The sequence below is a fragment of the Felis catus genome, chromosome B4 (genome assembly GCF_018350175.1).
Source record: "Felis catus isolate Fca126 chromosome B4, F.catus_Fca126_mat1.0, whole genome shotgun sequence".
NCBI classification, from domain to species: domain Eukaryota; kingdom Metazoa; phylum Chordata; class Mammalia; order Carnivora; family Felidae; genus Felis; species Felis catus.
In genome coordinates, this window is record NC_058374.1 from 12,185,054 (window position 1) to 12,199,053 (window position 14,000).

Below are 14,000 nucleotides of genomic sequence, written 5' to 3' on the forward strand. Positions count from 1 at the left end.
CCCCCCTGCAGGAGGCCGACTCTCGGGCTGCAGTTCAAATGTTCCGGCAGAAGTGTCCGTATTTACATACGCATCGCACTGTTCTCATATTTGGCTCTGATGCTGGAAAGCTCCAGTACTTTCTAAATGGATTTTTGCTTCTTTGCGTCTTGGCAGAACCCAGGAATGGCACTTTCTCTGGGTTTCTAAGTGGCTGTCATTCGAGTGGTCTGGTTCTGCTTAGATGTCAGACACTGACGAGTCTGGGAACTGGGAAGCGTGTTTAGATGTGGCCCTTGCTCTTTCTACCCTAAATGGTGGCCAGTGGGGCCATCAAGTAACGCTGTTGTCAGATACGGAGTTTTCTCTGAGTGGGGAGGGGTGCGAAGGTAGCGGTTCTGCTCATTCATGTGCGTTGAGCACTGAGCTGCCTAGGAAGGCCTCTTAGAGCAAGGAAGGGGCGACACTGGGGGAGCTTATAACCTGTAGACGTACCTCGGGCAGTGAGCAACAGAGATCGGGCTGTTTCCTCCCCTGCCCCCTCAGTCTGCATGGCCAACTCCTGATATTCAGCCATCAAAGCCCAACTTACACGTTGCCCCCTTTTGGTTGCTTTCCCAACACCCGTTCTCTCTTTTGTCATCCTAGTTCTTTTCCTGACCCTTTTTACATCATTGCATCGGGGTCCATATGCACCGGTGTCCCTTTCCCACCGCACCACACGTTTTTTTCTCGGGCAGGGACTATCTTACTCATCTTTGCACAAATGCTTGTTAAACTGGTAAAACCCAAGGTTCGCAGAAATTAGCATTTCTCTCTGTCTCCTCTTGTCCCATTCATTCAGCATGCATTTATTAAGTTTATGTGCTGTGCTCAGTGGTTTGGTGTTAAGAATATGAATGTGTAGGGCCAGAGTTTCAGACTTTAAAATGCTCACAGTGTTGTGAGAAAAAGAGGGAAAACCAGTAAATTGAATAATGTCTGGTAAGTGCTATGTTATTCATCATTCAAGGATTATGTATTTAGTGCCTACCTGCTGTTCTAGAGACTGGGGGTGCATCAGTAGAAAGGAAAAGAAAAACAGGGGGCACCTGGGTGGCCTGGTCAGTTGAGCTTCTGACTTCAGGTCAGGTCATGATCTCGTGGTCCATGAGTTCGAGCCCCACATTGGGCACAGAGCCCACTTCGGATCCTCTGTCTCCCTCTCTCTGCCACTCCCCTGCTCATGCTCTTTCTCCCTCAAAAATAAATAAAACATTAAAAAAACAAGAAAAGAAAAACAGATAAAAGCCCCTGCCCTCAATCAAGGTACTTGTATTTGAGCGAGAAGGAGACAGACTGCATGCAAACAGCTAAGTCTGTTAATATCTTAGGTTGACAAGTGCTATGAAGAAAAATAAAGCAGGAAAGAGAATAGTTGTGTGTGTGTGTGTGTGTGTGTGTGTGTGTGTGTGTGTGTGTGTGTAGGGGGTGGCAATTTTAAATGTAGTAATCAAGGCAGCCCTCACTGAGAGGGTGACAGTGGGGTCAAGGTTTGATAGAAGTGAAGGGGCTGGCCATGTTGTTATTTGGAGGAAAAGCGTTCCAAGGATGGTGCAAAGGCCCTGAGGCAGGGGTATGTGGGAGAACAACAGGAGTGGGGTGAACAAAGAGAAGAGCAGTAGAAGATGAAGTCAGAGAACTAATAGGCAGAGCATGTGCAGACCAGGACTTAGAAGTCATTGTCAAGACCCTGACTTTTACTCAGGGTGGTGGGGAGCCATTGGAGGGTTCTGAGACAAGGCATGGCATGATCTGACCTGTACCAGGATCCCTCTAGGAGACAGGTGGGGATTAGGAGAGATGCCAGGGTGCAGGGCCAGGGTGGAAGAAGGGAGACCAGTCAGAAGGCTCTGGAATTATTCAAGTGAGAAATGGTGGGAGCTGGGCTAGGTTGGCAGAGTGCAAGTGGTAAGAAAGTATCAGATTCCAGAAAAAAATTTGAAGGTAATTTCATGAAGATTTTCTGAAAAATTAAAAGTAGGGCTTGAGAGAGAGAAGCCAATGATAGTTCTAAGTTATTTTTTGGCCTGAGCCTCTGAAAGGAGGCTGTTACCTTTACTTTAGATGCCAAAGTCTGTGGAAAGAGCAGGCTACAGAAGTATCACCAGGGCTTTGGATTTTGATTTGTTAAAGTTTGCAAGGTCCAGAAGGCGGTTGGACTGTAAGTCTGGAGTTCTCTCAAGAGGTCCTGTCTGCAACAAGATATAGTTGATTCTCATCACACGTAGTAGTTATGCTCTGTAACGTCACCACCAGCGCTGAACTAGTAAATACTGACCTACTGTTACCCGGGAAATAGAGGTTTAGGGTCCTTGTGAGTCTCTGGTCACAGCATTGTCATCTACTGATGGATACATGACCTTGTTTTATACGTATTTCTATTTAACGACATCTTATTTAACATATATTATTTTTTTAATGTTGATTTTATTTTTGAGAGAGAGACCGAGCATGAGCAGGGGAGGGGCGGAGAGAGAGGGAGACACAGCATCCAAAGCAGGCTCCAGGCTCCGAGCCATCAGCACAGAGCCCGATGCAGGGCTTAAACTCACGAACTGCGAGATCATGACCTGAGCTGGAGTCAGATGCTTAAGTGACTAAGCCACCCAGGCGCCCCTAATATATATTCTTGATTCGTGAACGATGAACTCATGGCTAACAGCACCATAACTTACCCCTAAGTGAAGCTGGTCTAGCCACACATTTTCTCTGCAGGCACATTTCCACTTTCTTGTGCCAGGAACACTAGACGGCACTTCATCGCTGCACTTGGGGGCTGTTTTAAACCATGAATCTACAAAATGCACAAAAATGTAAAAAACATGACAGCAGCTAGACCATGAAAATGATACTTGTTTGTAGTGTGAGAGGCGAAACAGGAGGGCAGAGTGTCACCTTGTCTGACCTCTAAGCAGGGAACATGAGCTTTGGAAACTCAGTTTGAGCCTCTCTGCTCATGTCCACGCGTGACCACAAAAGCACGGCAAGTATTGATTTGGGGGCTACAAATAAATTTTAGTGAGTAGGTGAATTAAAAGTGCAGAATCCGCGAATAATGAGGATGGACCGTATTTGGAGGCTGATGTATTTTTTTTAATGTTTATTTATTTATTTTTAGGCAGAGAGAGAGAGAGAGAGAGAGAGAGAGCGAGCGAGCAGGGGAGGGGCAGAGAGAGAGGGAGAGAGAGAATCCAAGCAGGCTACACATTGTCAGCACAGAGCCTGACACGGGGCTCAACCTCACAAACCATGAGATCATGATCTGAGCTAAAATCAGGAGTCGGACACTCAACTGATTGAGCCGCCCAGGCGCCCCAAGAGGCTGAGGTATTTTGAAGCTGTGAACCTGGATGAAGTGGCTAAGGGGGAGGCAGGGAAAGATGGAGGAGAAGAAAGGTCCCAGGGCTGAGTCCTGGAGCCCCGGGGACTCTGAAGAGGCAGCATGTGAAACAGGAAGGGAACCAGAGTGGTGTGGTATCCTGGGAAGCACTTTGAGTTGGAGAAAGTACCTTGTGTCAGTTGCTATAAAGTCAAGTAAGATGATGACTGGGTGTTGATCGTTGGCTTTGGGGGCCTTGAATTATGGATTAATTGAACCATTAATTAATTAAGCCAGTGGGAGCCCAACAGCCAGAGTAATGCTGTGAAGTGGCTTTTTGTAAGAGGACCCCAGCGTGCTGTCAACCCTGGGGTTGGACACCACCCCCCCCCCACCCGTCCCCCAACACTGGCTTATCTCTGCAAGATCAGGACGCTGTTGGGATCTTGGACAAAGAAACCACGGCCTCATCCCTACTGGCCAATCTCGATCTAGACAGGGCAGAGCCCAGTCCCAGTCAGCACTCCTCTGATTCTGGGGGCCATGCTGTCCAGGAGCCCCAGCCAGGTGCAGAGTGTTGCTGTCTGCTTTTAGCCATAGTTCAGACTTCAGACCCCTTCTCGGTAGAAGTATTGATTTCAATTTACGGGCACTGTTGTTTTGTTTTTGTTGTTCTTACGGCTGTTGCCTAAATGACTGTTCAGCTAAATAGTGAACTTTGGCAATGTCAAAATGACTTCAGTTTTTTTTTTTTAGTTTATGTATTTATTTATTTATTTATTTATTTATCTATCTATCTATTTATTTTGAGAGAGAGAGAATATATGCAAGCGGGGCGGGTCAGAGAAAGGGAGACAGAAAATCCCAAGCAGGCCTTGGGCTGTCAGCACAGAGTCCAACGTGGAGCTTGATTCCACTAACTGTGAGATCATGACCTACGTCGGATGCTTAACCGACTGAGCCACCCAGGCGCCCCAAGATTACTTCAATTTAACTGAGCTCTCTAGCTATGAATAAATAGTGAAAAAAGGGCTGTTTATCCCCCGTATCCCAGCACACACACGGTGCCTGAAAAGGCAAAGGGATCTGATCACCCTTGAATTCATCCTTTATCCTGAACAGCTGCCCTGATGTTACATGTCCTTTAAAAGAACAAGCGCCCTTGCAGAACATCACATCACTGATGGCAGGAGAATGTGGGCCTCGCTCCATCCCTGTGTATGGGGGTCCCACTGCAGGCATCTCTTAGAGCCGCTCCAACACCGAGGGCCCCTCCAATGGTGTATGACCAGTGGTGATACAGACCCATATTTGGTAGCATGTGTGCAGTATGAAGTAACCGACATATTTCAGAAGCAACATTACAAATACAGGTGAGAGAGGAATCAGCAAGGCCTGGAACGACCAGGGAGAAACTCTTGGAGGAGGCGTGATTTGCAGGAAGAGTAGAATTCCAGGCCAAGGCAAGGAGGCTAATGGATGTGGGCAAGCGGAAGAACAAAGGCTCAGAGTCCCCAGCTGCTGCTTATCGAGTGTGGAAGAACTATGCAGACTCGTTTGGCTTGGAGAGGGGGCTTGCCCAAACAAGGACTCGGACCAAGAGTCAGATGCTCAACCGATTGAGCCACCCAGGGGCCTCCACCCTTCTGCAATTTCTGAACGGCTCCTCTCTAAATACTGGACACTGTGATGGAGTATGATGGTTTCTAAACTTCACTGTGGTGTCAAGGAGGGAAAGAAACCTTGCAGCATTTTGGAACTTACTCTTTTTTTGTTTTTCTTTTAATGACTAAAACCCAAAACACCGGAATGCCTGTAAAGGTCCTCTTAATCTTGAAGTGAAGCTTGTCAGCCTTCAGGAGGAGCAAAGTAGCCATCCCACTGTGGTCACAAACCCATGAGGGCAGAGGCTGGATCTCAGGATGACCTTTGAGGGCGACATCACAGGGTTATTTCTTGCCACGTTGCCCTGAATTGCCTTAACTCCGAACATTTCCTTTCCTCCCTCCCACTGAATTCCAGGTCTCTCCCACATTTTAGAACACCAGCTACCCTCCCATTTTCCACTCCCTTCCCATTCCTTAGCCTCACCCCTCCACCCACTGGCCACATTCTGGCTTTGGTAGCATTTGAATAGTACTCCAGCTCAGATCGGAACAGTAATTATAAACCAGGACGGCGCTTTCGTGGGGACTTTTCATGCCTGTGGTAAAATTCAAGAGGCTACTAGGAAAATCAGAGCAAGCCACTGTTTTGCGATGCATTTTTAGTAAATTACAACTCTGAGGGAAGGATGAGAAAGCTTTCCAAGGGAACTTGTCCGGCCGAGGACAGAGCTAGCCAAAGAGAGCCCTGCTCCTCTTAACTTCCGTGACTTCGGGTTGAAGGCAAACCACAGGCGAAGAATGAGTCTGTGTTTCAGCTGAATTTTTAATTGCCGGCAATCCAGGCTACAGTTCTCCAAACCTTGGTGAAGCCACACGGTTTACGGAGAGGCTTGTAGTAAAGCCCCTCATTAACTGTTTTTTTCTTGTCTAACCCCACCTGCTGCAGAGTCCGCTTACAGAAAGAGTTGTGACTAAGCATGGTTGCTCATACTGCCTGTTGTAATCAGTTCTTCCTGAAGCCAAACTCCACCCTGAAATGGATGCCTGAATTTTCTTTTCCTTGATGTGTAGAATTTTATTTATCATCTCCGAACAGGCAGCCGCTGGGCAGAAATGTCGTTTTTCTCTCCCAGTGTTTCAAAGAAAGCTTTCTCGGGGTGCGTGGGTGACTCAGTCGGTTAAGCTTCCGACTTCGGGTCAGATCATGATCTTGCGGTTCATGAGTTTGAGCCCTGCGTCGGGCTCTGTGCTGACAGTTCAGAGCCTGGAGCCTGCTTCGGATTCCGTCTCCCTCTCTCTCTACCCCTCCCCTGCTCATCCTCTGTCTCTCTCCCCAAGATAAATAAATATTAAGAAAAAAATTAAAAGAAAGCCTTCTCACCACTTCTCCAACATGCAACTTCTCCAACTCGTTGCAACTGGATTACAGTTCAATTTAAGGCCTTCTGTACTAATCCACCACATGACTTGGTGCTGCACGGATTCCTTCTCCCCACCTGTGGAAATTCCCTAAAACGCAGAGTCCCATGCAGCTCTTCACTTGAGCTCAGATTCTTTTCCACGAAGGCGTAACTTCAGGACAAAATAGCAGGTGACCTTCAGGACAAGAGACTGAGGCATAGAAAGATAACACATCTGGAGCGCCTGCGTGGCTCCGTTGGTTGAGCGTTTGACTCTTGATTTCGGCTTGGGTCATGAGCTCATGGTTGGTGAGTTCAAGCCCCAAGTTGGGCTCTACACTGGCAGCGTGGAGCCTGCTTGGGATTCTCTCTCTCCCTCTCTCTGCCCCTCCTCTCTCTCTCTCTCTCTCTCTCTCTCTCTCTCTCTCTCTCTCTCTCTCTCTCTCAAAATAACAATAAACTTTAAAAGAAAAAAGAAAGATAACAAATTCTCCGAGATACATTGGCTCAGGGCTCAGCCTGTAATTCTGTCCTCTAACTCACTGCTGGATCTGAGATGGCAGAGACGTGGCACCACTCTGTGTGTGCAATCTAATGATTTTAAAAGCCCTCTGCTAGAAGATCACTCTTCTCCCTACTTCTCTGTTAAGCTCCTCCCTGTAAAGACCCTATCACATTGCCTAACCTGGCTAGCACAGCTGAACTTGAATCCAGGCCCTCCCATCTCCTTCCATGAGCCACTTGGGGGAAAGCCGTGATAGTAAAAGAAGTCTCCACTACCTCTGACCACGACTGACTCCCATCTCTTAGGGCCTTTTCGTCGTGACACACACGAAGTTCAAGTCGAGGGCCTTTCTCCTTGACCTCCACAGAGAGGTGAGGTCAGCCAGCAAGAGGCACAAAGGAACCTTGGACTAGGTCACAGGATGGCAAGCAGCCTGTCTGCCAGCCTCTTCTTGCTGATGTCACAGGCAGGTTGGACATTTCCGACACATTTCCAAAGACAGAAGCACATTCGAGAAAAGGTAGAGTGCCGCTAATCTTAGTGTCCCATCGGCTCTGTCTCTGCAGGTAGGGGGAAGGCAGGAGTTTCATACACTGCAAAGAATTAGGGAAAAAATTAGGATATGCCCATTTTTATAAGTAGTCTTCTGGAACACATTTTTCTAACTCCCCTTTAAAAAAGAATTATAATTGGGGCCAATGGAAAGAAGAATTGGTTGGTTCTGGGCAGTGCCCCCTTGTTGCTGGTTAAAAGATTGGAAAGAGCTTAGGGTGATGGGGAAGGTAATCTTGATACACCTGGCCTGGAGGTAGGAGAGGGTGGGATGCTGTGGGGGAAGGCAGAGGGCCAGGGAGAGAGAATGTAGGAGTACAGTCACTCTCTTCTCTCAGTGAATGCAGAACCATGAAGGTACCATGGCCAGCCAGTGTTCCTCAGCCACCGTGGGAATCTTTGATATTATGGTGGACTGTTCCCATGCCCGGGCACTGTCAGTAATGATCAACAGGCAGTTCCTGGGGTGTGGTGTTTAGAACGGTGCCTGGACCTAGAGGGGATGTATGAGTGTGTCGGTGAATAAGCGAATAAAAGGATCGACAACTTGGTGAACAAAGGGACCCAAGTGCGCAGGAGGTTGGTATGGGGGTTGTAAGTCTCCTTCCGACTCCAAGATTCAAGTACTCAGACATGCCCTCCCATCACTTGTGGGCCCAGTTCAATTCTGATTTCCGAAGGCTCTGATCAAAAGGGTGGAAATCCCCATTTACGAATCATTTCCATTATGTAAAGCAAGAATGAAGGGAAAGTACCAAGTGATGTCAAGGAACTGTCCATCCTTCACTCTAACAAATAATAAAACCTCCGTTCTGTTTTTATCCTATGGTTCTCTCAACCCTTCATCCTTACATAATAACTACTGCCAGCTCTGACTATACCTTATTATATGTTTATTGTTTCCATTAAGCCTCATTACAGTCCTGAAGGTTGGGCTCTGTTAATGATCCCATTTTACAGATGAACAAAATGGAGGCTTAACAAGATTAAATGACTGGCCCAAGTCCACAGGTGTAGTAAGTGGGAGATCCTAGATTTCTTTCACTGCAAAGCCAGTGTGCATGGCTATTTAAAACTTCTTAAATCCGGGGCACCTGGGTGGCTCGGTGAAGTGTCCGACTTTGGCTCAGGTCACAATCTCATGGTTCATGAGTTCAAGCCCTGCGTTGGGGCTCTGTGCTGACAACTCAGAGCCTGGAGCCTGCTTCAGATTCTCTCTCTCAAAAATAAAATAAAATAGCATTAAAAGAAAAAAAACCCTAAAAAATAAATAAAACTTCTTAAATCCAGGGGCACCTGGGTGGCTCAGTCAGTTGAGTATCTGACTCTTGCTGCCGGCTCAGGTCGTGATCATCATGATCTCATGGTTCGTGCGATTGAGCCCTGCATAGGGCTCTGTACTGACAACAAGGAGCCTGCTTGAGATCCTCTCTCTCTGCCCCTCCCCTAAGCACATGCACTCTCTCCAGCTCTCTCAAAATAAATAAATACACTTAAAAAAAATTCTTAACTCCAGACAGCTAAAGTTGTTTCAAGTTACAACCACCTAAATCCATTTCACATTTAAAGGAAACCATTTCACATCTTTACCTCCCATTTAATGACAAAACAGTCCTTCTTTCTTACCTTTCCCCCTCTTTCGTGTTTAAACCTGTTAATTTCTTCTTCGAGCACAACACAAGGGCATATGCTCAAAACTTACTAGCCACAGCCTTTCTTCCCCACCCCGTGTCTTTCGTGTTCTCTAGTCTTTTTATTTGCACCTTCTCCACTGTTTGACTGTTGGAGGTAATATATCCTTTCCTGGATACTTGGAGTTTTATTTAGAGTAGGTTCAGTATTTTCAGGGCTGTATTCAGGGTTAAAGATCAACACCTGTGCCATCTTGCCACACTCTTGTCTGGCTTAGTCTGATCGTCTCCTTAAGAAGGCAGCTGTGGCTGGGGCGCCTGGGTGGCGCAGTCGGTTAAGCGTCCGACTTCAGCCAGGTCACAATCTCGCAGACCGTGAGTTCGAGCCCCGCGTCGGGCTCTGGGCTGACGGCTCGGAGCCTGGAGCCTGTTTCCGATTCTGTGTCTCCCTCTCTCTCTGCCCCTCCCCCGTTCATGCTCTGTCTCTCTCTGTCCCAAAAATAAATAAAAACGCTGAAAAAAAAAAAGAAGGCAGCTGTGGCTGGCGTTACTTCTGCAGCTGTGTCCACACGTGGCACCCAGGAGAACAGGTGCCCGTGGCATAGGGCCCGCGTCTGCTTCCCTCACACCGCAAAGCCAGTGCCTGAAATGGAACCCAAGCTGTTAAATAACTGAGGAACGCAAGAAACACTGCGTGGGTCCCATGGTTCTGGGTCCCGGACCTCCACTTTCTGGCATGGAGGGCTGCTCCCCACCCCAGGCCACCCCTCCTGCGTGTCCTCTGCTTCACCCACTGGAGGTGGTCACTACAGTGGTACTTAGACTTCCATAGAGGAGAACAGACGGCCTTGACCGTGAACCTGGTAACAGGGGGAGATATTCTCAATCTCCTCCTCTCCCTCTGTAGAAACTGCTCTTCAGCACTCCCTTGAGAGCACAGGGAAAGGGAAAATTCTTTTTCTGTTTTCTGTGAGCCTGGGGGTTGAGTGCCGCCCCTGCTTCAACAGAGCCCCTCTTCCTGCTTCCAGTTAGACTTGGTTAAGCCTTTTGCTCCTCTCTCTTTCAGGAAGGAAAATGGGCAATTTAATTGTTTCAAAAACAAGATGAAAGGTTTCTGAATTTTTTTTTTTTTCCTCTTGGAATCTCTGAATTCCTTTACCAGGAACCCTTGCTTTCAACCAATATAAAACAGCTTGGCCTGGAGGACGCTTCCCACCAAGTGGAATTTTCCACAGTGGGTTGGTCGTGAGTCTCACAGCAGTAAATTCAATTATTTCAAATTTTGAACCAACTGTTTCGCTGAACAGCATGAGACGAGCGTGGGGCTCCGAAGGAGGGCCCCGTCTGTCCACACAGATCTCCAGCAGCTCGGGCTGCCCTGCTGAGACGGCGTGGTTCACGTGATTGACTTCTATTTGCTGGAGTAAACCGACCCGGCCAATGGAATGCTCTTTCTACCAGGGAGAGCTAAGAAAACGGAATCGTTAACGGAATCGTAAACCCCCAAGGTCTGACCGAGAAGGAGGTTCTGAGAGATCACTTCCCCGAAGGTCTTTCCTGCCCATTAGCCCTAGAAGTAGTGATTCCGAAATCCCTTTGAGAAAAGGTCTTAAAAGGAGAGTGGCATGAACTACACAGTCAGCCACAGACAGAGGCATAGGGCTAATTCTACCCGTTTCCTCCCCTCACTTCGTGTCAGGAGTAACCATTGGTTAACCAAACAGAATGTGCTAAGCCCTGAATATCCAGACCAGAGATACGTCCCTGCTGTCCAGCGGTACCAAGTGTGGTGGTCGGCAGTGTGATTCACACGGTAGGGAGGAGATACATAGGGGAGGGGAGGAGATCCAGGAGGCTGGCGTGTCACGGGAGTTTGGTGATGGAACCTGGGAAACCAACACGTGTCACCCAGGTAGAGCTGTTCCCACTCGGGCGCTACCTATCTTGTGTGTGTCCTTTTCGGCGCCTCCGGGTCGGTCTGTTGCCGCTCACGGCCCCCCAGGACTGTGCCTTGAGATGCACTAGAGGAATGTCTGTGTCCTCTGGCCTGGAGTCTTGTCCTTCTGTCTCCGCTGTACCAGGAGACTGAGCCCTTTCCCGCTCTGCCTGGGCGCTGATGGCATCTCGAACGAGCCGCAGTGCCCGTTAATGACGGCTCTCTTTGTCAAGTGTCAGTAGCACCGATTAAGTTATTTCCGTGCAAAGCCTCCCTCTGTGAGGAGGTGTGGGGGTGGCGAGAGTCATTGTCACCCTCCCACTGCACGTGAGTTGTGCTGGGTACAGTCAGGAGAGAAAATTGTTTCTCCTTCATTAGGAAGTTCTTCGGCATCTGACTGGTGTTGGGGGAGAGATGGATTTGTGGTGGGTGTGACTGAGAACCCTTCCCACTCTCTCTCCGAGGCCCCGTGGGGACTGTGTGCATTTGTTGTCTGAGAGTTTGTACCTTGGAGGCTGTGACATTTTAGAATTACAGCCGAGGGGCGCCTGGGTGGCTCAGTCGGTTAAGCATCCAACTTTGGCTCAGGTCATGATCTCACGGTTCGTGAGTTCAGGCCCCACGTCGGGCTCTGTGCTGACAGCTCGGGGCCTGGAGCCTGCTTCGGATTCTGTGTCTCCCCCTCTCTCAGCCCCTCCCCCACTCGTGCTTGCTCTCTCTCTCTCTCTCTCTCTCTCTAAAATAAATAAACATTAGCAAAAAAGAAATACAACCAAATTCTTGCCAGTGGTGTAAGATTAATAACGTAATACAAGGGAGTGTGGCCAGTTCTCAAAGTGAAACCTGGTCTCTCCCAAGATCAGAGCGAGCGTGGACTCTTGCAGAACTAGAGGCTGCAGGCCCCAGGCTGAAGGGATCGGGGAAAGGGTAGGAGGTGAGGAGAATTCAACAGGTTGGCCAAACAAGGGGAGCCCACTGTAGGACCCAGAGGAGAGCAGGAGAGAAAATATCCCCGCAGATCCCAGAGGTTCGTCACGATGTGGGTGGCCGTTTCAAATTGTCAGGAGGGTTTTGAATAGTGCCTGAGAATCGGTGTTTTCCAAGAATCGCTACGAGATGAAAAGTAGCTATTTATAGGGATGGAGGCAGGCTTGTTCAAACAATGTCCTGAGAACATTTGGTTTCACGAATCAAATCAAAAGAGCAGTTGGAATCAACACACATTAGTGTGGTTTGCCATTGCATAATTCTTTAATTATTTTAGGTTGGTGAGAATATCATTTCCAAATCAATCTACTTTCTCTTGTTTATTGTTACATTACACATCCAAGGACTTTCACTCTCTGTGTGTTTCAAGTGCAGTTCAGAACTTCACCCCCAAGGCAAGTGATTTACCTGCCAACAATTGGTTAAACAGTGTTTATTGTGTTGTTGATAGGACCTAGGGAAGACACAACACGAGAAAGAACAAGAAATGTTTGGCGCAGGTATACAGACCTCCACCCCCAGTATCGCTACCTTGATATTTGCTTGTTAATCATTGAGAACTTTCCCCCCAACACCCATGCTACCGATCCTGGCATCTCTCCGTCATTGGCTTCCTTTTGTCCGTTGCGAGAATAGAAGCATCTGAGAAAGATCCAGACACCGTTTCTTTATCTTTTTTTTAAACCGTATGTTTGATGTTATAAACTTTACCATTTAAACAAAATCTCTGGTTTTGAAAATTGTGTATATGTCATCTGTGGCTTCAAGAATCTAAACATCGGAAGGAACATCCCAGTTCCAAGCTGCCTAAAAATCAGCCACTTGCTTTTCAAGTGCGTGCCATGTCTCGCACGGTTCTCCAAAATGTAGGTCTGTTTGCTGGGCTGAAGGTAGATCTGCAGGTGCCTTCGGATGTACAGATTCCTGGAGGGCCATCGTGTTCTTTATTCTTTTGTTTTCTGAGCAATGGATGGTGACCAGAATTTCTTTCTTTCTAACAGTCAGGGAAGGAGGGGGGGGGGTGGGAAGAGAGGAAGGAGAAGGAGGAGGAGGAAGGAGGAGAAGGAGGGAGGAGGGGGTGCTCTAAGGAGTCCTCCCTCCCACACCCACAGCGCTAGAGAACTGAGGATGGGGTGTGCAAAAGAACACAGACAGTATCAGCTCTTCCCAGGAGTGAAGCCTGCTTTGCAGGTGCTGTGACGCTTACCCTCCACACACCGTGGCTCAGGGGATCGTCTCAATATTTGCTTATAAACTGTGGAATCAGCTGTTGGAGGTGCCTTCGCACCTTCTCAGGGCTCCTTCCGCATGTCTGTCGCCATGTCATACCTGGTGTGACACAAGAGCTTGTGCCCCCAATCCTGCCCTGAGCTCTAGCTGCCCCTGCATCACTGTTTGACATCTGGTGTCATGGAGTGGCTGGGCCGGGCTGGCTTGCCGTCTTCCTAAAGAGCCCTGCGGACCCTGTGACGTGGAAGCCAGGGCTCCTGCCTGCCAGCCTGGCTGTGGGCTCAGGATATTCTGCCGTCTGTTCTGCTGGGGGGATGACACTGGGTCAGGCGTCACCAGTGAGCCTTCTCTGCCTCCTTTGAACTTTCCACCAGCCCACGTGGATGGCCCTGGAGGCTTAGAAATAAGCTCCTTGCAGATGTTTCCATCTGTTGTCTTGTAGCCACTCATACCAGAACATCAGCTCATGGAGAGCATGCCTCCTAAATCAGCGAGACACTTACTGTGGTAAACGGCTCCCTTTCGTCAGTTGCCGTAATAGAAGCATCTGAGAAATCTGCTCTTAGTAGGCACAGGGACAAGGAAGTGGGGACAAGTGGGGACAAGGAAGATGCAGCCAGCTCCCAAGTATCCAGGGACCGCTTCTCCAGTTTGTGAGCTGCCCAGCGTTACAGTACTGGGTCTCCTTCTGCTACCATGTTGAGGCTGAATGTAGCCAATAAAGGACATACCGACCTATTTATTTTGCTCTTGGGAAAAAAGGAAAAAAATAAAGTCTCATCAGAAGTTTGGAGGAATTGGGGCCGAAACCT

The 14,000-nt window shown here is 48.4% G+C and overlaps 1 protein-coding gene across 6 annotated transcripts in view; it reads left to right on the plus strand.

The window, feature by feature from the left end:
• Positions 1 to 14,000, plus strand: part of CAMK1D (calcium/calmodulin dependent protein kinase ID) — a 509,211-nt gene that overhangs the window by 451,771 nt on the left and 43,440 nt on the right. The gene's annotated exons all lie outside the window — the stretch shown is intronic.